This window comes from Artibeus jamaicensis, unplaced genomic scaffold (genome assembly GCF_021234435.1).
Source record: "Artibeus jamaicensis isolate MK-2021 breed Jamaican fruit bat unplaced genomic scaffold, CSHL_Jam_final scaffold_1964, whole genome shotgun sequence".
NCBI classification, from domain to species: Eukaryota; Metazoa; Chordata; class Mammalia; order Chiroptera; family Phyllostomidae; genus Artibeus; species Artibeus jamaicensis.
The window spans coordinates 60,853,593-60,878,026 of record NW_026522030.1 but is presented as its reverse complement, the minus strand read 5'-3'; positions in this window follow the sequence as shown (position 1 = coordinate 60,878,026).

The following is a 24,434-nucleotide window of genomic DNA, read 5'->3' as shown; positions in this document are numbered from 1 at the left end:
TGGATCATAGAAAAGTAAATGTATAAAATACATAATAATTATATTTTCATGGCAAAATGTTTATGTAACTTTGCTAAGTGACACTGCAGCTTGCAAAATACTCAAAATATGATATTAAGTCTATAAAAATAGACACAATAAAGAACATAAACAAGACAATCCCAAAGGTATTTTGCATGGGAAAAAAATCCCCCAAAGAGTCGTTTTTTCTACTTCCTAGTATTACCCAACTTATCTGCAATGATTCATGCAACTTATAGAACAAGTGTAAAACACATTCACATACACACACACAGAATGTAAATGGCATTCTATAATAAATAATGCAGGTATTGACCAGAAGATCCTAAAAAGACATGTAAAGCCTGAGAACTAATGATGAAATTTGAGAGCTTTATGAAAACTGTGAGTCTCAAATATGGTCCTGTACTAGAATTATCTAAGAAAATTTCAAAAATGTTGATCCCAGTCTGTATGCACAGAGACTTTAATTTATTTTGCATGTGGCGGGGGGTGGTCCAAAGATTCAAAGATATTTTGTTTTGTTTCTTTGTCAGTGTTAAGTATAGACAACATTTTAATTCTTTTTTTAGAGGAAAAGATACTGTTTGATTTTAACTAAGATATGCTGTTTGTGTATAGGCAGAGTAATATCTTTTAAAATTTCAATTTATGTTTATCTTTTCTTGAGGCAAATTGGTATAGAGCAATATAATTTGGCACTATGTATACTGCAAAGTGATCACCACCAAAAGTATCTGCACTTCACTGTAAATGAACCCCTTCATCCTTTTCAACCACCCATAACCCTCTTCTCCCACGTACCCACCAACCTGTCCTTTGTATATACATTTTTTTCATTTTGTCTTGTTTATTTTTTTAGATTTCATGTATAAGCAAAATATATTTGTATTTCTCCCTGTGACTCATTTCCTTAAGTATAATATTCTCGAGTTTCATCCATGTTGTCAGAAATGGCAAAATTGCATTGTTTTTGTATGGTTGAGTAGTATTCCATTGTATGTGTATCAGATCTTTGTCCATTCACCCATTGATGTACATTTATGTTGTATCCATCTCTTGGTTGTCACAGATTTTGCTATACTAGGTGAAAGTGCATATATGTTTTAGAATTCATGCGTTTATATTCTTCAGATAAACTTAGAAGAGGGATACTGGATTATATGGCAGTCTTATTCTTATATTTTTGAGTAATCTCCATACTGTTTTCCACAGTGGCTGCACCAATTTACATTTATACCAATAGTGTTCAAGGGTTATTTTTTCTCCATATCCTCTCCAACACTTGTTATTTCTTGTTTTTTGTTTATTTGTTTTGTTTTGTTTTTAAATAATAGCCACTTTACAGGTATAAGGTGATATTTCATTGTGGTTTTGATTTGCATTTCCCTAATAATTAGTGAAGGTGAACATCTTTTTTTATGTGTCTGTTGGCCGTCTGAATGTATTCTTGGGTAAATACCTGTTCAAATCCTGCCCTTTTAGACTGTGGTTGTTTTTTTGTTATTGAGCTGTATGAGTTCTTTCTATAACTTGGAAATGAACACTTATAGAATATATTTTCACAAATATCTTATATTCAATAGGCTGCCTTTTTGTTTTGATGATGGTCCCCTTAACAGGGCAGAAACTTTTCAGTTTGATGGAGTCCCATTTGTTTATTTTTTGTTTTGTTTTGTTACCTTGTCTTTGGAGTCAGATCCACAAAAATGTCACTGTGACTAGTGTCAAGGAGCTTACCACCTACAATTTTTTCTAGGAATTTTATTTCAGGTCTTCATTCAAGTCTTTAATTCATTTGAAGTAAATTTTTGTGTATGGTGTAAAATATGATCTTGTTTCACTTTTTCATTATTTTGCATGTGACTGTTCAATTTTCTTAACATTATTCATTGAAGAAACTGTCATTTTTCCATGTATGTTCTGCCTTATTTGTATAAAGTAATTGTCCATAAGTGTGTGTTTATTTCAGGGCTCTCAATTCTGTTTCTCCAATCTGTGTGCCCATTTCTATGCCAATAATACACTGCACTGATTACCATAGCTTTACAGTATAGTTCAAAATCAGGAAGGATGACAGCTCCATTTTTGTATCTTTCTCAAGATTGCTTTAGCTATTTAAGAAAGTTTTGGGGTCCATAAACATTTATAATCATTTCTTGTACCCCTTTAAAAATGCCTTTAGAATTTTGATAGAAATTGCTTTTAATATGTAGGTAGTAACTTTGGATAGTATGGACATATTAGTAATATTAATTCTTCTAATCCATGAATATATTTTTTATTTGTTTGTTTCTTTTTCAATTTATTTTACAGTGTCTTATGTGTTTTCAGTGTACACGACAATTTTTGGTTAAATTCATTCCTAGATATTCTATTCTTTTGAGGCAATTGTAAATGGTATAGTTTTTTTCATTTCTTTTCTCTGATCATTCATTACTAATATACAGAAATGCCATGGATTTCTGTACATTTTCTTTGTATCCTGAAACTTTATAGTTATATTTATTAGTTATAAAATTTTTTGGTGGAGTCTTTAGGGTTTTTATATCATGTAATCTGAAAAAATGAGAAATTTACTTATTCATTTAGATTTTGATGCTTTTTATTTCTTTCTCTAGCGTAATTGTGGTGGCTGGAATGTCCAGTACTGTGTTGAATATGAGTGGTGAAAGCAAACATTGCTGTCATGTTCCTGCTCTTAAGGGAAACACTTTTATTTTTCCCCCTCAAGTATAATGTTGGTTGTGGATTTGGAACATATAGCTCTAATTATGTTGAGGTATGTTCCCTCTAGACCCACTTTGTTGAGAGTTTTTATCATAAATAGTTGTTAAATTCTGTCAAATGTCTTTTCTGCATCTCTTGAGAAGGTCTTATGATTTTAATCCTTCACTTAGTTTATGTGTCTTACCACACTGATTGATTTGCAAATGTTGAACCATCCTTGCATCCTTGGACTAAATACCACTTCATTGTGTTGTATGGTCCTTTTGACATATTATTAAATTTATTTTGTTCATTCTTGAGAACTTTTGCATCTATATTCATTCATGATACTGGTCTGCAATTTTTTCACGCTGTCCTTGTCTGGTTTTGGTATCAGGGTAATGCTGGCCTCATAAAACAACTTTGGAAGTACCTCCTTCTCTTCAATATTTTGAAATAATCTTAGGAGGACAGATAGATATTAAATTTTCATTGACTGTTTGATAGAATTCACCTATGAAGCCTGGCTTTTGTTGGTTCAGAAAATTTTTACTACTGATTAAATCTCCTTATTAGTAATTGGTCTGAGAATTTTTAAAATTTCTTCACAATTCAGTCTTGGAGGATTTTATATTTCTAGGAATTTATCCATTTCTTCTATGTTGTCGTATTTGTTAGTATATTATGAGATCTGTTCAGAAAGTATCTAATCTTAAAAATGGACATATTTATTAGAGAAGGTACAAGATACAAGAAACATTGTACATAGGACAATGATGCCTCAGTCCCCTTTAAAATAGGCACCTTGGGACCTCAAGACAGCTCTCCCAATTGCCATCAGCTGCCCCATTGTGTTTTCCTGAATGAGGAATGTTTATGCTTAATTCAAAATTTCATGCAGAGTCATTGCTTTACTCATTCTATAATTTTTAATGTGATGGCCACACAGCACATATGCTCACTCAATGTCATCTACAGCCCCCACTGACTAGTACAGTGAAGTCTTTATTCTTCATGCATGCACATTCCAGTCCACTCTCCTTGGCTGCCAGGTTACATCAATGTCACACAAACCATTCCTCTGATATTAACAATTGTTGGCCTTTTTCCAGACATATCTTGCAAAATACAACAATAGTTGGATTTTTTTCTGGAAAGACCTTGTGCAATTCCTGGCTGGAGTCTCTTATGGTTCTTTGTATTTCTCTGGTATCTGTTGTAATTTCTTCTCTCTCATTTCTGATTTTATTTGAACCACTATTTTTCTTAGTTATTCTAATAAAATTTTTGTTAATTTTGCTTTTTTAAAGAACAAGCTTTTATCATTTATCTTTTGCGTTCTTTTTGACATGTATTTCACTTATTTTATTTGTTCTTCTTTTTCTAGTTCCTTTAGATGTAAAGTTAGATTGCTTATGTGAGATATTTCTTGTTTCTTGAGGTAGGCTTGTTTTGCTATGAACTTTCTTCTGAGAACTGCCTTTGCTACATCCAGAAATTTTTTTGTCTTATATTTCTGTTTTTATGTGTTTCCACATATATTTTTCTGATTTCTTCAATGACTCTTTCGTTGTATAGTAGTATATTGTTTAATCTCCATGTCGTTGTGGGGTTTACAGCCTTATTTTTGTAATTTATTTCTACTTTCATACCAGAGTTGTTGGAGGAAATGCTTGATATAATTTCAATGCTCTTGAATTTATCTAGATGGGTATTTTTAAATACTTTGAAGCAATCAAAATATGCAGCTAGAACTGAGCGTCATTGATGGTTGAACAGTTAATCCATAATTGGGACTAATTAACCAATACTTCTGAATGAATTAAAGCTGGTATTTGACCTAAAAAGCAGTAAAGATCCCATCTGGGTTGTAAAGTTTCTTGGTGGTCTTATGAAAATTCTATTCTGGTCAAGATGGATCTGTAAGTAAATATGGATCACTTCCTCACACAACCACAGCAATAATTACAACTATCTTACAAAACAATCATCACACAGAATCATCAGAAAATTGAGCTGTATAGAAGTGCAACATCCAAGGAATTAAAAAAGTCATACTCATCCAGACAGATAGGAGGGGTAGAGATGCAGGGATGTGGAGATGAGAAATGGGTGGTTTCACACCCACATGTGATTGATAAATATAAGGAGGGATACCTCTGGAGCTAGAGATCTCTGTCCCACACAAGGCCACCCAGTCCATGGTTCCAGTGCCAGCAAGATAAGTCCTTATAACTTCTCACTTAAAACCTGTGTTGATTGGAGCAGCAAAAAGTAATGTAAAATTCTATGATGTCTCCTCTAAAAGGGCCCACAACAATCTTCAGACTTAATGTTGACTCGCTCCCTCTAGATTCCAGCATGATGGCAGAAGTTGGAAGGGCACCAGTGGCATAAATTCCAGAAACTGGAATTTAGTTTCTTCTGGGAAGAAACTAAAGTGTCTGGCATCAAGGAAAGGGCTGGTGCACAGCTTCATCCAAGACAAAATTCCAGGCAGTGGCTGTTTTCACTTTTCTGAGCCTTACCCCCCACACACAGAGACACAGGGTGGTGACACTATATCTGAGACTTCATCAACCTGGTTCACACAATTTTTCTGTCATAGCAATTATGTAAAGTTCTGTCCCATTCAACTTACAGGTGAACTTTTCTATAATAGGCCATGCTACTAAGACAAAGAGTGAAAGAAGCTCTACCTAATACATAGAAACAAACATAGGGAGGCTGCCAAAATGAGGAAACAAAAAAATATGGCCCAAATAAAAGAACAGAACAAAATTCCAGAAAAAGGAATAAAAAAATTGGAGATAAGCAATCTATCAGATTCAGAGTTGAAAGTACTGGTTACTAGGATCCTCAAGGAACTCATTGGGTACTTCAACAGCATAGAAACGATCCATATTGAAATGAAGTTTACATTAATTTAAATAAAAAAATTTATAGGGAATCAATAGTGGAATGCATAAAGCCAAGAATCAGATCAATTATTTGGAACAAAAAACACATTCAATCATAACAAGAGAAAAGAGAATAAAAAATGAGGATAGGGTATAGACACTCTGGGACAACTTCAAACATACCGACATTTGAATCATAGGGGTGCCAAAGGAAAAGAGGAAAGAGCAAGAAACTGAAAACTTATTTTAAAAATTAATGAAAAAAACTTCTCTAATTTGGAGAAGGAAATAGACATACAAGTCCAGTAAGTGCAGAGAGTCCAGAACAAAATGGATGCAAAGAGGACCACATCAAAACACATCATAATTAAAATGCCAAAAGTTAAAGACAAAGAAAGAATCTTAAAAGCAGCAAGAGAAAAGCAAGCAGTTTCCTTCAAAGGAGGTCCCATAAGACTGTCAGCTGATTTCTCAGCTGAAACTCTGTGGGCAAGAAGGGGCTGGTAAGAAATATTCAAAGTGATGAAAAGCAAGGACCTACAACCTAGATTACTCTATTCATCAAAGCTATCATTTAGACTCAAAGGTCAGATAAACTGTTTCCCAAAGTAAAGCTAAAGGAGTTCACCATCACCAAGCCATCATATGAAATGTTAAAGGGGCTAATTTAATAAAAAGATAAAAACTAGGAACATTAAAATTGCAAGGAGTTCACAACTGTCAACAATTAAATATAAAAAACAAACTAGGCAAACAAGCAGAACAGAAACAGAATAATAAATACTGACATCATTTGGAGGGTTACTGGTTGGGAGGGGGAAGAGAGAGAATGGGGGAAAAGATACATGGATTAAGAAGTATAACTTGGTAGGTACAGAATAGACGAGAGGGATATTAAGAACTGTATAGAAAATGGAGTAGCCAAAGAACTTATGTGCATGATCTATGGATATAAAGTATGAAGGGGATTATCAGGGGGAATGGGAGGTACTTTGTGGGGGGGGGCAAAGGGGAAAAATTGGTACAACTGTAATAGCATAATCAACAAAATATATTTCAAAAATGTATTCAGTGACAAGCCCTAGTTTGTCACTGTGAAGAATTTGAGTAACTAATCTTATGGAAATTTCAGGGTATCAACTTAGAATCAGGATGAGAAGAGAGAGAAAAACATAGCCAATATTCTGTTATATAAAAATTAGTTATGATTAGAGTTAGCTAGCAATGTGATTGTTTTAGATTAAATGAGTTGTATATTAGAAGTGTCAGGAATAGGCTATACAAATAACCGCATAATTGGACTATTCCAGAATATTTTAATATATTTTTTATTTTATTGATTATGCCATTATATTTGTTCTATTTCCCCCCTTCTGTTCCCTTCCACCCTGCACACCCCTGCCTCGCCATTCCCTCCCTTTAGTTCATGAACATGTGTCTCAAGTTCTTTAGATTATATATTTCCCCTACTATTCTTACCCTCCCCCTATTTTCCATATACTGTCTATGCTACTTATTTTCTGTACCTTCTCCCTTCTTCTCCTTCTCCCACTCCCCTGTTGCTAACCCTCCATATGATCTTCATTTCTATGTTTCCACTCCTGATCTAGCTGTCCTCTTAATTTGCTTTCGTATTAGGTGTGGTTGTTGATAACTGTGAGTTTACTGCCCTTTCGCTGTTCATCTTTTTTATCTTCTTTTCATAGGTAAGTCCCTTTAACATTTCATAAAATAAGGGCTTGGTGATGATGAACTCCTTGAATTTGATCTTATCTGAGAAGCACTTTATCTGCCCTTCCATTCTAAATGAAAGCTTTGCTGGATAGAGCAATCTTGGTTGTAGGTCTTTGGTTTTCATGACTTGGAATACTTCTTTCCAGCCCCTTCTTGCCTGTAATGTCTCTTTTGAGAAATCTGCTGACAGTCTGATGGGCACTCCTTTGTAGGTGACTGTCCCCTTATCTCTTGCTGCTTCTAGGATTCTCTTCTTCATTTTAATCTTGGCTAAATTAATGATAATGTGCCTTGGTGTGTTCCTCCTTGGATCCAACTTCTTTGGGACTCTCTGAGCTTCTTGGATTTCCTGGAAGTCTATTTCCTTTGCCAGATTGGGGAAGTTCTCCTTTATTACTTGTTCAAATAAGGTTTCCACTTGTGGCTGTTCCTCTTCCCCTTCTGGTACCCCTATAATTAGAATGTTGGAGCGTTTAAAGATGTCCTGGAGGTTCCTAAGCCTCTCCTTATTTTTTTGAATTCTTGTTTCTTCATATTTTTCTTTTTGGTCATTTTTTCCTTCCTTCTGGTCTCCTCCCTTGATTTGAGTCCCAGTTTCCTTTCCATTACTATTGGTTTTCTGTGCATTTCCATTCATTTCAATGAGTTTAGCCTTCATATGTTCCTCTAATTTGTGACTAAAATCAACCAGTTCTGTGAGCATCCTGATCACCAGTGTTTTGAACTGTGCATCTGATAGTTTAGCTATTTCTTCATTGCTTAGATTTATTGGCTCTAGGGCTTTGACTTTTGATAAGTGGTTATTTAACATTAATTTTAATACTCTCTTAAACTCCAAGATTAAAAAGGCAAAGCCTTTTAAATAGTAGAATACTATTTAAGGTTTAAATACTAGAAAACTAAGAGATTAGTATTTAAAGCAAGATTAGATAGTAGAAAACTATTTTTAAAAATAGAATTCACTAGAAAGCATTATGCTGAGTGAAATAAGCCAGGCGGTGAAATACAAATACCATATGATCTCACCTTTAACAGGAAGCTAAACAACAAAACAAACAAGCAAGCAAAATATAACCAAAGACACTGAAATAGAGAACAGGCTGACAGGGACCAGAAGGGAGGGGGGAGGGAATTTCAGGGGAAAAGGGGAAGGATTCACAGGAACAAGTATAAAGGACACATGGACAAAAACTAGGGGGGTGGAAATGGGAGGGAGGTGGGGAGTACTGGGGGTGTGGGCTAGGATGGGAGTAAAAGACAGAAAATTGTACTTGAACAATAATTAAATTAAACATTAAAATTAAAATATAAAATAAAAAGATTGAGGTGAAATAAAATTTAAAAAATGGAATTCAGAGCATTTGATACTCAATGTTGGTATTTATCTTCCCTTACCCTTTTCACATAGTACTTTGTAAAAAATCTACATTTAATATGCTCCAGGAGAAACTCTTTGTATTTATATAGCACTATTTGACCACAGGTCAGATAGCCTTAAAGAGGAAAATCATGAACTCAAGTTTGAGAAATGTTGATTTTAAAGTAAGTTTGTATATTTATGGATGAACGATTTAAACACCACTTGAAAGTTGAGACAATATCAGAGAAGTGAAGTTCTGAAGTGATATGCTATGGATATTGTGCTGTGGAGATTATAAAAACAGTAAACCAGTTTGAACTCTGGACGAAAGGCAAAATAAGAGAAATGGACAGAATCACATATATTTTAATGAGAAAGACCAGTGTTAGCTGGTCTGAAAGACTGTTGGAAGTTTGGTTTTGCATTATATAGAAACCTACTATTTCCTTAACAAATATTTGAAAGAAGAAATTTTAATTCCGCCAGAAAATTATGGGCTATGGTTTTTAATATTAGATATTTATCTTCTAATAATTAATATCACCTTACCAACATCCCATATAAATATAGACCTCAATGATCTCAGGGTGAGAATAAACTTAAAAATTACTGAAATTTTCAGGGGAATACAAGGTAATTTTCCAGTTCAGATCATGATGCTGAATAAACAAATTAAATTATCTTGAGAATTTATTACCTTAATCTAGTTTTCATAATGATTCACAGAAAAATATATATTATCTGTGTGATGCAAAACACCTCTATCTAAGAATTTAGTTTTAAGAGTCTCTCAATAATTGCACCAGGTACATAGCAGAAACAAACAGAATCCTGACAAAAGGAAAAGTCGAAACAGTTAAAAGGCACAGTTAAACTTAAGCTGCAGAAAGGCTGAAAGTAAAAAATAATTTAAATAGTATATGGGATATTAGGTAAACAAGAATTGTTATTGCCATAATAATATTAATATAAAATATATGTAAAGACACAAAGCTTATTAAGATAAAAGCAGTCATTATACAATTATAAACATTTAAATTCACCAGGAGGACAGAAGTTTTAAACTTGCATACCTCTCACAACATAGCTACAAAGTTAAACAGCACCTGACAGAAATGCAGAGAAAGAATAATCTACCACTTTACTTACAGATATTTTATCCATATTTTAATAATCAATAGATCAAGTAGGCAAAAATTGGTTATAAAACATAGAAAGTAGTATATAGTTAATTGGAGAATTCTATGCTATATTTTATTTATGGGAATACAATTTAAAATATATTTCAAGGTTAAATCTGACTTCCAGTCACCATAAACACAGTCTTTATGCTGTTTGTACAGTTGAAAACAGTCTAAGGCCGTTTAAGAAAAATACTCCAGATCTCCAGAAAACATAGTTTGGCACTGATGGATTGGAAAAATTAGTCTCTTACTAATTTAGAGTCCTTACCCTTGAGTTTTAGACCCTTAGTCCCAGACTTTAAAAAAAAGAGAGAGAGATAAAATCAACATTATTAAAAGTTTTCAGGCCTAGTCAAAAATTTATTTTGAAAGTTTTGACATAAAATTGAACAGAATCCTGACAGCATTTTTCTACACCTGACATGGCTATGTCTAAGTGTTACAAGATAGAGAAATTTGATGGTCCATAAAAATAGCTCAAATACTCCATTCCATTTCTTTCTAACTGAAAGGAATTGGGTTTATTCACTCTCCAAAGTCATCCTTCAATACATTCATATATTAATCCATTATTTTCTGCTTCTGTGTGTGTATTTTATGTTACTTTTATCATATGTTCAATTTTTTTTGTTTTCTCATTTCTGATTAACCAGGGCATAGAAAATTAAGAACACATTTATTTTAAACAAACTTCTATTGTGTTTTGTGTTTTTTTTCTTCTGAAGTGCTAGGGCTATGTTTACAATACCTTTAAGACTCTTAGTAAATGATACTTTGTGATATATGAAGTGCTTGACTTATAATTCTACACTTCTAGTTCTTTTAGAGAATAAATGTACATAGACCAATTGTAATACTCGGAGACTCTTGAATATTCCTCTGAACATATTATAAATTCAAGAAATGCTTATTGAATGGATGGGTGCATGGATGTATATGTAACAGACTAACTAGCTAGGATATAAGTCCTCTTAGCTTATTAAATGCAACTGTTTGACACAGAACATCTTTAGCTACTGTACTGGCTGCCTTCCCAGAGCTCAAAGTGTTGCTAACAATGAAGCATGAAACTAGCTGGACTTATTGACAAAAAGCACAGGAGATTCAATCACAAAAACTCTTTCTTCGGCATTACAATTATATGCAGTGGTTAAAAAGAACTAGTGAAACCATTTTCAGAGTTAAAAAATTGGTGTAAGAAATTTACCTCCTTACAAACACTTCTAAAGGCAGAACTATGGGAAAATAGAGTTTTTTTTTATAAAAAATAATCTTTTCAAATTCTTTCTTGCCCTGATTAATCTTAACAGAAGAAATTTCTACTTTCACAATCTCTTCTTATAAAAATGTTTATTTTGCTGTAATTTCAAATTTACAACATTAGTCTGTTTCCATTCCAGTGATGCCTCTTCTAGTAGGTAAGTTCTTTGCATGATGGCTATAAAAATAGCAACATATTGAAACAGTGCAGGATATCTTTTGCTCTAAATGACTGGCATTTAGCTGAAGACAGTGTACACACAAACATATACTCCTGTTAGTTCTGCCCTGTAAAGATTTAAAGGGACCAATTTTATTTCAGCAGAAAAGAAGTAATATTGTCTAGAAATGTCCAGATATGCTGGTTAATTCTGTTAGCAGTTTCACACAAAATGAATATATTTAGTTTATTAATACATATGCACATACACATTTACATAAAGAATTTTTAATGCATATACATACACTTGACACATCTACTTAGGATAGAGTGGTCTCATAGGGAGGGGAACAAGTAACAGCCTACACTGTGGGTGTAATGTGGGTAGCTCTTAGTGTTTGCTACCAAAACAGATTACATACAGCAATTCCACACAGCATTCTTTCTTACCTTGGGTTTCCCAGGTACAGAGCTTGAGATGATGATTCTCCTGCAAGTGATTTATTGAGAAAGGACTCTCAGGTAAAGTTTGTAAGGAGGTAAATGTAGCAGCATAGGTAAAGAAGCCTGGCAAAAATGTGGGTTCATCTGAATAAATAGGGAGCTCTGGAAAATAAACACAACTGCAAAATTGTCAAACCTTGAGGCAAGGGGCCAACCTTCCATAATTCCAGATCAATCAGGCTTTGGCAGTGACTGCCTCTTGTGAGCAGGTGGCATAACTTCCAAGGCACTTCTTGGTGAAGAGGCTCCTTTGGCCTAGAGTCATTCTCAGAGCCGGAGCTGTGAGCCATCAACAGACAACACTCACAGAAGCTGGGTTAGATGCTTTGTCCCAGTAGGAAGGTCTGTTCAGAGCACCAGCAGCGCTTTCTACAACCACCTGCTCATCGCCAATTTTCATGTGTGGGTAGGGAGCAGCCCTTAGAAGGGAAAATGTGGATGTTAACAATATGTGAACCTACTGTTTTATGAACATACTGTTCATACTATTTTATGAATAGTATGTGGGCCATACTATTCATAAAATTATATCCTTTTTCCTTCAAATTATCTAGTAATCATACAAACTATATTCTATTGTTTTATTCTTTATGCTGTAATGAAAAGTAATATGCTCAAATGAACACATGGATAAAGCAGATCAGGACTCCTTGAAGTACCTTTCCTAACAAGATTATCAACTCAGTGACAACAAACTCACAGCTATCAACAAGTGAACCTAAAAACAAACAAACAAACAAAAAATAAATAAACAAAAACTAAGCAAACAACTTGAACAGGACCAGAATCACAGAAATGGAGATAACATGGTTACTATCAGGGAGGGGAAGGGGGAAGTGGGGGAAAAGGTACAAGGAATAAAATGCATAATTAATTGGTAGAACAAAATAACAGAGGGAGGTTAAGAATAATATGGGAAATGGAGAAGCCAAAGAACTTATGACCCATGGGCATTAAATAAGGAAGGGTGGCAATGCTGGCAGGAGGGGGGATACAGGGCAGAGACTAAGAGGGGGAATGGGACAACTATAATAGCATAATTAATAAAATATATTTAAAAATAATAATAATATAATAAAATAATCCTGAAAAGAAATTCAGTTATATTATATTCTGCCTTTGTTTACCATTTAATTGCTTTCAATATTCCGGATGCTATCAATTGAAACTGCACCACTAATTCAACTTCTTGTATTTTCTTATCTTTATTTTTTTGTTTGAATTCTTAGAGAGTATTCTTAAATTGTCATTTATGGCACTTTGTGTTTCTATTTTCATTTTCTCATGTTGTAATCATTTAAAAATGTGTGAAGTCTTTCACCATAAAGAGCTGTAGAGAATCACAATAATCATTAATGATTCCACAACTAGTTTGATAAAATATAATAAATATAGAGTTAAATTCATATATCCTTCATCTTACTCCTAATCCTGTTATTTCATGTACTGAATTTATTTACCATTACTTGTTTGGTATTAAATTATAGGCACATTGATGAAAATATTCTTAATTTTACTTTAATCTCAGATAATACTTTAGTTAATACATAGTTCATTGTTAACAGTTATTATTTCTCTGAATTTCAAAAATGTACCCCATGAGCTTCTGGTTTCTATTAATGTTCTTAACAGTCTTCTCTCAAAAGAACTGTGGTTCCTTGGTTGCTAATCTGCCTTTTCTCTTTCAAGTCTTCCATTTCTTTTTAAGACTTTTTTTTAATTCTCTGTTCAGCTTTTCTCAATATTCTATTTGTCAACTAAATTTTTAAATTCTATAATCATGATTTACCTTTTTGAACCTGAATTTTTGCCTTTGAAAATCTCCTACAGCATTTTTATAAACTTTTAATTTTTGATTGAATTTTTATTTTTCTAAATTATATCTGCATTTATACATATTTATATTTTCTGGTTGATATTCAATAATTGAGGTTGTTAGGATTTATTTTTATGTTTGTTGTTTTGTTCTGTTTTTTCACTATGGTAGGTCTCTACATATGTTTATTAGTAGGTGTTTATATTTTATGTCATAATGTGAATACTCTGAGAGGCTTAAGGTGATGATACTTTCCTAGGGAAACTCTTGCATTTGCTTCTTCTCTGAGCACTTCCACTTCAAAACCATTTCAGATTAATTTCATTCATTGTGGTTTCAATTGCCACAAAAATGATATAAAATTTAAACCCCAAATAATGTATGTGACTGAAAAATTGTAATTACAAATATTCAGTTAGATTTTTTTTACTTGGGGTTGGTGGAGGAAGGGAAGGGGCATTTTTAGTAATCAGAGTTGAGGACAAATCAACAGGCTATTTTGTAACCTCTTATTGCTAGAAGGTGTGTTAGGTTTCTTTTACCCAACCCATTTATCAAAAAAATTATTTTGAAAGTTTTAGTTGAAGTTATGATTTTAACTATTAATCAAACTGACACATGTTGAGTTTATATTTTTACTAGCTTTATGTGACTGATTGCAAATTACCACAAAATAAATAGCTTAAGATAAAATAAATTCATTGGCATATAGTTATAAAGGGCAGAAATCTAAAATGGGCCTTACTGGGCTCAAATCAAGGTGTTGGAGAGATTGCATTCAACTTTTGGAGATTCCAGGAAGAATAATGTTTTTATTTTTCTTTTCTTTTAAAATTTTTTTCCTCTTCTAGGTAGGGGTGCTCACATTCCTTGGATGATGAAGGGCCCTTTTCTATTTTCAAAGCCATGTGTAGCAGGTTGAGTCCTCATATCACGTTACATTACTACAGTCTTTCTTCATAATTACATCTTCTCTAGCATTGATTGGTCTGCATCCCTCATAGAAGGAATCATGTGACTGGACCCACTTGGGTAATCCAAAATCCAATCCTGTTTCAAGTTTAGCTGATTCCATTACAGTCACCTTAATTCCATCCATGACCTTAATTTTTCTTAGTCTCGTGACCTAACATATTCATGAGTTCAAGAGATTAGGATGGGGTGGGCACAATTCTGCTACCATACTATTTATGTTAAAATACTAAAAATAATTTCCTTATACAATTGTCAGTGGCCTGCTACAATTTCTCTGTCTGAAAAATTAATGGTTTTTATGTTATAAAATTCTGACCAAAAATTAATCAATTTTATTCTAGTGACTTTCTTTTTATTTCAGTATATTATATTAGATAAATGAACAGATAATATAACAACAAATAAATTAAATTTATTCTTTTAGTGTTGATCACTTTGATACCTCACTATGCCACTATACTGGCAGGATTTTGTACGATTAGACAAAACATTGTACATATTTTGAAAAATAATATGATGCATGTAGTATAATTCCCATAGTAAATACTAAATTGTTTTTACTTATACAGTAATAGCCAACTTAATATTTTATTGTAAATCATACCCATTTTTTCAGTAATCAGTATGAATTTAAGTGATATATAAGCATAGTTTCTTTTTTATGGCCTCTGTCTTGGAAAGGAATTCAGTTCCCTTACTTCAAAAGGTCAAAGTGTATCCATAATCCGGAGAGGCGTTTTTTTCTGCAATTCTACTGCTGGCATCCCAGTTCTAGCCACCATAACCTCTTGTCTGCAATAATCTCCTTAGTGATCACCCATCTCCTATCTTTACCCCCTTTTCAGCCATATTTTAAATGCAAAATGTTGAACGATCCTTTAAATAGTCTGAATCATCCTTCAAAACAATTTAAGTCAGATTCTCATCATTCCTTATCTCAAACATTCCAAAGGCTCTGTATTTCAGGAAAAGACAAACCAGAGTTTTTAAATTGGCATGATGTGATGCTTCATTTGTTTTCAGTATCTCTGAGTTTGTCTCCCATTATTCTTCCCACTCCTAATCTGATCTGTAAACACTAGCTTGATTGCTATTCCACAAATTTCAAACACTCTTCTCTTAGGGAAGGTTTCTCTCTGGCTGGATGTCCTTCCTCCATATAACCTCATAGTTAACTCTCTTACCTCTTGTCTTGTTCCACTATCCCCTTCTAAATTAATCCTTTTCTGAGCATTCCATTTAAAATTGCAGCTCCACCTGTGACCAGATGAAATCTTGGCATTAGGGACAAAATGGATGATTTTTAGGGCATTAGGCTAAGTGAAATAGGTCAGACAGAAAAATAGCATATAATCTTTTTTGTATGTGGGAGATATATATATATATATAAAATATATAATTATATATAATATATAATTATATATTATATACTATATATAATAGTATATAATATATAATATATATAATATATAAGATTATATATAATCTTTCTTTTTTAAACAGTACCACTTAAGCTCATAAATACAGAGAACAAACTGGTAGTTGGCACAGGCAGAGGGTAGAAGGATATAAGAAATATATTAGCTACTAGTTTTTTTAATTTAAATAATTTGATATTTTTAAACAGACAAAAGAGTATGGAATTTTCTCAGAAAACTAAAAATGGATCTGCCTTTTTACCCAGAAATTCCACTGCTAGGATTATAACCTAAGAACCCTGAAACACCAATCCAAAAGAATCTATGCACCCCAATGTTTATAGCAGCACAATTTACAATAGCCGAGTTGGAAGCAACCTTGGTGCCCATCAGTAAACAAATGGATCACAAAACTATGGTACATTTACACAATGGAATTCTATGCAGCAGAAAGAAAGGAGCTCCTATCCTTTGCAACAGCATGGATGGAACTGGAAAGCATTATGCTGAGTGAAATAAGCTAGGTGTTGAAAGACAAATACCATATGATCTCACCTTTAACAGGAAGCTAAACAACAAAACAAACAAGCAAGCAAAATATAACCAAAGACACTGAAATAGAGAACAGGCTGACAGGGACCAAAGGGAAGAGGGGAGGGAATTTCAGGGGATAAGGGAAAGGATTCACAGGAACTAGTATAAAGGACACATGGACAAAAACTAGGGGGGTGGAAATGGGAGGGAGGTGGGGAGCACTGAGGGGGGTGGGCTGAGATGGGAGTAAAAGACAGAAAATTGTGGCTGAACAACAATTAAATGAATTAAAAAATAAATAAAACAGACAAAAGAAAATAGTTAATGCAGATCCATCTTCCATAATCCCAGTTTTACAAAGAGGTAGAGGAGGCCTAGAAAGATCAGCTTGCCATGGCCTCACCTTATCAAATCAGACAATAACTACAACACTGTCAGACCATTGTTTTACTTATACATTTTGCTCCTCAAGAACAAGCATTTGTCAGTATTGTATAGAGCACCAAATGAGTGAAATCTCTATTATACATATTTTAGAAGAAAAATATATCATGTGAAATATATATACATATCATATGCATATTTCAAAATGACCTTAATTTCCAAAAATTTCTGAAAAAAATCTAATATTGCTAGGGAAAATTATGAGATAACTTTTGAATTAATTTTTCTGCCATATTTAAAGTTATCTCTACTGTGATATTCAAATATTTAATTGATTTTATAATTATGTTTATTAAAAGCTGAAGATTCCAACTTAACTTTTTGAACTAATCTAAAGACACTCATTTTACTGATATATTGCCAGCAAAAAGGCAATCAAGCTTTATTTGAAATATTATTTATAAATTTAGTTTAAAACACTGAGAAATCTTTGGCACTGGGATTAAGTTAGTATAAGTCTAATTCTTATTCCGATATGTTAAGGTCAGAATATATTGCTATATGTAATACCTAGGAAACCCTAGGGCAACCACAAAAAAAAAGAAAGAAAAGGAAAAAACCCTCCAACATAGAGTGATGAAATTGTTAAAGTAATTAAAATGCTTCATGAGAAAATATTAAAATAATACAAAAAATTAGTAAAGGAAAAATAAAGGAACCAAAAAATCATGAAATACAAAGGAAATAAAAAGTAAAATTCCAGACAAATTCAATTGTTTCTATAATTACATTAAATGTGAATAGGTTTAACAATCTAGTCAAAAGGCAAAGACTATCAGACTGGAAAAACAAAACAAGATCTGACAGTATGCCAGCTATATGAGGCATTCTTTATATTGAAAGATAAAGATCATTGAAAGTTAAAAGGTGGAAGAAGATATCATCATGCAAGTAACAAACGAGAGAAAGCTATACTAATATGAGACAAAGTAGATTTTAAAACAAATATTTTATTAGAGATAAAGAGGAACATTTTATGATAAAGGATATATATATGCATACAGTGGTTAAAAACTGCAAACTCTACCCCAATTTTTAATGCAATACCCTTTACTCTTTTGTATTAGTTTTAATAACATTTATTTCTTCTTTTTACATTTCATACTTAGCGAGCTTGGGGCAAAAGTACAAGTGGAAACTTATATTCTATAAATATAAATATTTATTTTTAAATATAAGGGCAACAAACTAAAGGAAATATGTTTTATTCTTCTATCTTGATAAATGTACCTTCACAGCAATCTTGAAGTCAGTTTTGCATAAGAATTCTAGATAATTTACTAATTTATTTGTTTATTTCCTATATCTCCCTTACTGGAATGTGCACTCTGTTTGGGTCAGAATTGTTTCTCTGTTTTGTCACTGGTTAATCTCTAACACTTACAATAATGCTTAGCATATTATAGGGGCTCAAAAAATATCTATGAAGTGGTTAGTTAGCAAAGTGCTTGATTCTGAACAGGCCCTCAATGTGTTTCCTTTCTGCTTTTCTCCAGGAACTGCTGCCTTTTATAAGGTTCAACTTCTAGTATTTAGATTAGGCTTAAGGTATTTGTTTTATTCTGCAGGTAACTGATTCTATGTTCTTTCACTTTGAAATCAGAAAAAAAGTTTGATTGCAGATATTCATAACTGGTTGTTAAAAGAAGATTTTTGATTAAGAGGTTCTGTGGTGGACATGGTTTCTGCAAAAAAAAAAAAAAGAAGAGAATAAGAAATGTTGAAGAAAGCAGATACAAATTAAGATTTCACACTTCATTTTACTCTGCTAGGACCAACACACTTATTTTACTCTCTGGGTTATCACATGTGAGGTGTCTAGAGTGCAGAATTTAAGTGAGCACCCACTAATAAGAATGTACTAGTACTGACTTCTTATTTCAAAACTTTGAGTACAAGTACCACCTTAAAATTGGTTGCCTAGGCCCTTTGCTACTCACACTATTATCCTGGCCCACTTGGTTTATCCATTATGTGCATATGCAAATTATAGAAATGATTCATTTTCTAGGTTGTACTTATTTTTTATCATAATTCCAGCATCTCTACTAACTATAACTCAGATAATGTAACATTTCCAACTTAAACTTAGATTTCGTCATCTATAAGATGGGCATAATAAATCATCCTTTCAAGGATGTTTTAAGGATTAAGCTTTTTAAGTTAGGTAAAGCTCAGAGACATATTATGCATTTAATTTGTAATATTACCTTATCTTCTGTTTATAATTTTTAGCTAGAATTTTAGAAATTTGTATTTTGACAAATTAATTATGGAAAATGTGTACCACGTCTCTTTCATGATAAATTTAATTTTATTTATATGAAATAATTAAATACTAATTCCCCCAATTAAAATAAAGTTTATTATAAAGTTATTACATATGTGTTAATGCATGAAATAATTCTATTGAACTAAAATTATATTTTTCTACAAATATTAAATTTTACCAACAGCAATATTTGAGTGTAGAAGTAGTGAAATTTCTATCTTAAAGAATGATTTGTTACAAGGAGAAATACAGAAGTTCAAAATAAAAAAGTCAGTTTCATTAGCTTTCATAAATGAGAATGACCAACATACATATGCATACTTATAAGAATACCTACTGGATATGGGAGCATGTAGTAGTAAAAGTGCAAGTTTGAAATGATTTTTAATTGGATATTTATGTTTTCCTGTAAATTAAAAATCTTTTACTTTTCTCCCCTCTCTTTTTGATCGCATTTGCTTCTTTGAGCTCCATCTGAATCTCAGTGGTAAATCCTTTATATTTCAAACATTTTACTAAATTATTTATAGTAATTATAATATTTAGTCATGAATTAATCAAGCATTTTATTGTTGGCTTTGCCAAAATAAAATACTAAACCTTTAAACCTCCTCTGAATAAACTAAACAAACTAGTACCTATTGAGAGAAGAAAGAAATATTACAAGTGTATCTTCATGAAAGTGTATTATTATTACTAGTTAAAAAGGTTAAATAACTTTCCAAGAATAATCTTTTAATGAAAGTACTCATAATAAGATTAATTATGGAAGCCAGCTAAAAATTTTAAATAGATTTATTTCAAATTAAAAAGTTAATATATTCCCCTGGTTTCTCTCTCCACTTAAAGATATATTTTAAGAATAATTTGTTGCAGAAGTATAAGTGTCTTTCAGGAAGTTGTGACAGAATCTGGCTCACTTGCTCTGGAGACATTGCTATATGTCAGACATGAGAATTACAAGATCATATTCAGTTTGGAGGTGAATCACCTAATTACATCATCTCTATGATGCAAGTAAATGAAATTTGTAGGAGCATTGTAGGACCACTGTTTCTTATCATCCTGATTTACAAACATTTGAAAGGTGTACCACAACCACTAACCATAGAGAGCTATTTATCAAATGTGAAAACAAGTAGTAATGAGTAATAGTGAAAAGTATTGCTTATTTATAATGCACTGTTTTGAGACAGATGTTTGAGTTTTAATAACAATATACATGCAATTCTAAAGCTTCAGTGATTAAAGATGAAGGGTGTATTTGTTAAAACAGTTAACGTATACTTAGATCATGGCTGGGGCAAATTCATAAAAAGTCCACTTACCTTAAATTTTCTAAAAAGATTCCTATTTATTGTTGCTGTTCTAAAGCTCATTCTTGGTTAACTTTAGAGTCTGGTGAAATAAATTATTTACTAAACAGTAAATAATTTATTTGAACACTTGTATAGGTGTAAGTGCTAAATACCTTTCAGTAAATACTCTCATTTACTAAAAGTTACAGGCAACTGTGATATATGGTTACATATATTATATAACTGAATTTCATTTTCAAAACACTGATAGTTTCATTATTATTCCCATTTTATAAGTGAAGTGTGTACTTTTTTAAATTGTTGTTCAATTACAGTTGTCCCTATTTTTCAACTTTCATGGTGAAGTAACTTTTTTATCTGAGGGCATACAGTAAATAAGACAAATTTAGAAAAGACAAATTTAAAACTCATCTGCTCACCAATAAAAATGGTACTAAATCACTGGATTCTTTTCTTATTTGCTTTACAACTCACCCCAGGTAAAATTTTTAAAAAATAAAATGAAACTTTATTAAATACCGATCCTGGCTCCCTGGCCTGTATCCTTCCTCTCCCTCCTGTTTGTAACGATTTGATATTTTCTCTAGGACCCATCCTGATCAGAAATAAGAAAATTTAAAGAGCTTTACACTGTATGTTTGCACATCAGCTTTGAATCCCTCTTTCCTTTTCTTAAAATGTACTTATTTTTATTTTTAATATTTCTTAAATTTTTCAATTACAGTTGACATCTGATACTATCATATTAGTTTCAGGTGTACAGAATCATGACTAGAAATTTATCTTGCTTAGTAAGGGATCACCCCTATAAACCTAGTACCAATCTGACACCATACATAGTTATTACAATTTATCGGCTATATTCCCTATGCTGTACTTGACATTCCAGTCACTGCTTCTGTGCACTCTGGCTCTGACCTTTGCACTCTGCTCAACTTAGTAGAATTTTTGCCTTAATTTTAATCACTTTTTCATGCTCTTATTTTTCTTGCTGGATTCTAATTTTGGTGTCCTATTCCTAGTTCTAAGAAGTGCCCTCATTCTTGTTCACTGACACTGAGGGACCTGATTTCTAAGTTCAGGTGCAAGGATGGAACAACAATTTCCTGTTGATGGCTTTTCAGAATGACTTTTGAATGTTTCACTTATATTTGAACCATCCATCCTTTGTTAGAATTTTCCTCTCTTGGTGCCACACATCTCAGATAGCATCACCTGCTTGCTGGGCAGGACCTGTCAGATCCCATAATTGTTTTCAAACTATTTACAGCCTCTTCTCCCAGTTCTCAGGTCTACTTTGTGTTTTGGCACCATCCTCTGCTCCACCCTACTGTTTTTAGTCAGGGTAATTCTCATTTTTTTTTAGCAAAACAGGGAAAGCTAACATTTCTGTCTTTTCATTTTTTAAATATATTGTTAGTACTCATTAGAAATTAGCCAGGGTATGACACAGTTCACATAACACTGATAAAAATATAGCATTCATGTTTTTGTATAAATGTAATGTATATTGCACTTATACAATGTATATCACAATGTATATTGCAATGTATAAGATTATGTACACTTTTAGGTGATACCCTTATTATGTGCTACTTTATATAAAGACCAGCAATTTACTCACCAATATCCATGCAATTAGAACATTTTAAATTAGGAAATAGTGAAGAAAAAAGGCCAAATGTGAATTAAACAATTCAAGTCCTTGTAATTTATATGTTTGCATGTACCTATAGTAATAAGTAGGTAATATTTATCCACTGCCCATTAAATGTCACAGCATATATTAAGGGTCATCATCCTGAGAAATTGTCAATACATCAAACTGCATTTTAGAACATACACAAAACTATTCCACATGAGGAATAAATAGAATGACATTTTCCTTCTATAATACTAAAATGTGCTTACTTATCATGAATACAATGTATTAAGCAGGATGATTTTGTATTATTATGCAAAGAAAGACTCCATATGTCTGCACCAGCTGGTACTTCTACCCCTAGTCATTTGGATGAAAATGCTTAAATTTGGTTAACAATGTAAGTATAATGTGCCATAGGTATTTATTTTTTATATATCAAAAGGATTTATTGGGCATCTACGATGTTCCCTTCACTGAGGAGAGGGTGGTGAAGACAAATATCTCTGCACTCATGGAGTTTATGTTAGTGTAATAGTTTACAAAAAGAACTGAGACTACCTGTGTCAGAACTGACTTTTGTACTCAATGGCTGTGTGACCATGGATAGAACACCTACATTACTTCAGCAAATACTGAAACTTAAACCATAAACCCTGTGCCTCTGTCTCATTTCTGTTTGTAAGTTTTATCTTTATTCTATCTCATTGCCTGTGGGCTTTATTCACAAGGCAGTAAGGACAGTTGTATTACAAGCTTTGGACTCTACATGATCTTCCACTGGACAAGTCTATCCCTGATACTGACAGAAGTCCAAAAAGTCTATGGATGTTGGCCCAGCTGAAGTCATGCACCAATCTGTGGGCTAACTAAATACAGCCAGGAGTGGATACATGCAACAATAAGTCACATTTTAGGACAGCCATGTGAATACCAGGGAAGGAAGGAGATCCTCAGGGATGGAGATGCCAGGTTGACAATCTAAAGAGATGCCCATTAGCCCTGGCTGGCGTAGCTCAGTGGATTGAGCGTGGGCCTGTGAACCAGAGTATCATGGTTCGATTCCCAGACAGGGCATATGCCTGGGTTGCAGGCCAGTTCCCAGCAGGGGACGCATAAGAGGCAACCATACATTGATATTTCTATCCCACTCTTTCTCCTTCCCTTCCCCTCTCTCGAAAAATAAATAAATAAAATAAAAAAATAAAGAGATGCCCATTATAGCAAATAAATGCAATCATATACAAATATAGCTCCATTAAATCTGTCTTAATCATCTACATGAAATATTGTGATTTCAAAGTACTATATTAAATGAAATAAACTCATTTGAGTTTGTTTATTTTTTCAGAATGCACTATTGAAGAAATATAAGGATTGTATTTTAATAATAAAGGGTATGGGTATGTGGCTCTTTGTAATGGAACCTGCCATAGCCCAAGGTTTATTGTGAAGAACAGCGCAGAAGTATCTGTCTACAGTCACTGGGAATGACCACTGGGATCAATACACTGGTAAATACTGAGAATGATCTAGAATTTCTCATATTCAAATATAGAAGCACCATGGGAATAGGACACTGGATGTAGTAGTGACATCAATTTCTGTTTAAGCAAAATGTTATTAATATAGATATATTTTAAAAGTTGTTCACTTTAGAAAAGAGCTCTGGAAGTTTTCTATGCTTTCACTCTCCAAAACATGCATTCTAACTCAAAAGGAAAATTAACCAAAGTACTTCTTTATAAAGTACTTCTTGTTGTACCTCAATAAAGAATATAATCAGTCTCAATTTTATTAATGATTATAAGCTTACCACAGGCATTCAGTTATATCCTACCACCATGAAATAGTTCTTGATTTCCTTTCATATTTGCTTAAAAGTGTTTTAAAAAGTTAAGAAGCATAAATTGAACTTTAGCAAAGATCAGTCCCAAATCCTTATGGAAGCGCTATACCAGGTACTCTTCAAAGTTGATGATGCAAATAGTTTTCAATACCCTGATTTCAATCCTTTTGGAAAAATGCCCAGAAATGGGATTGCTGGATCATATGGTAGTTCTATTTTAAGTATTCATTGCCAGATTAAAGGATAAACAAAACATGGTATATTTATATTATGAAACATTATTTAGCCTTATAAAGTAAGGAATTCCTATCATTTGACTACATGGATAAAGCT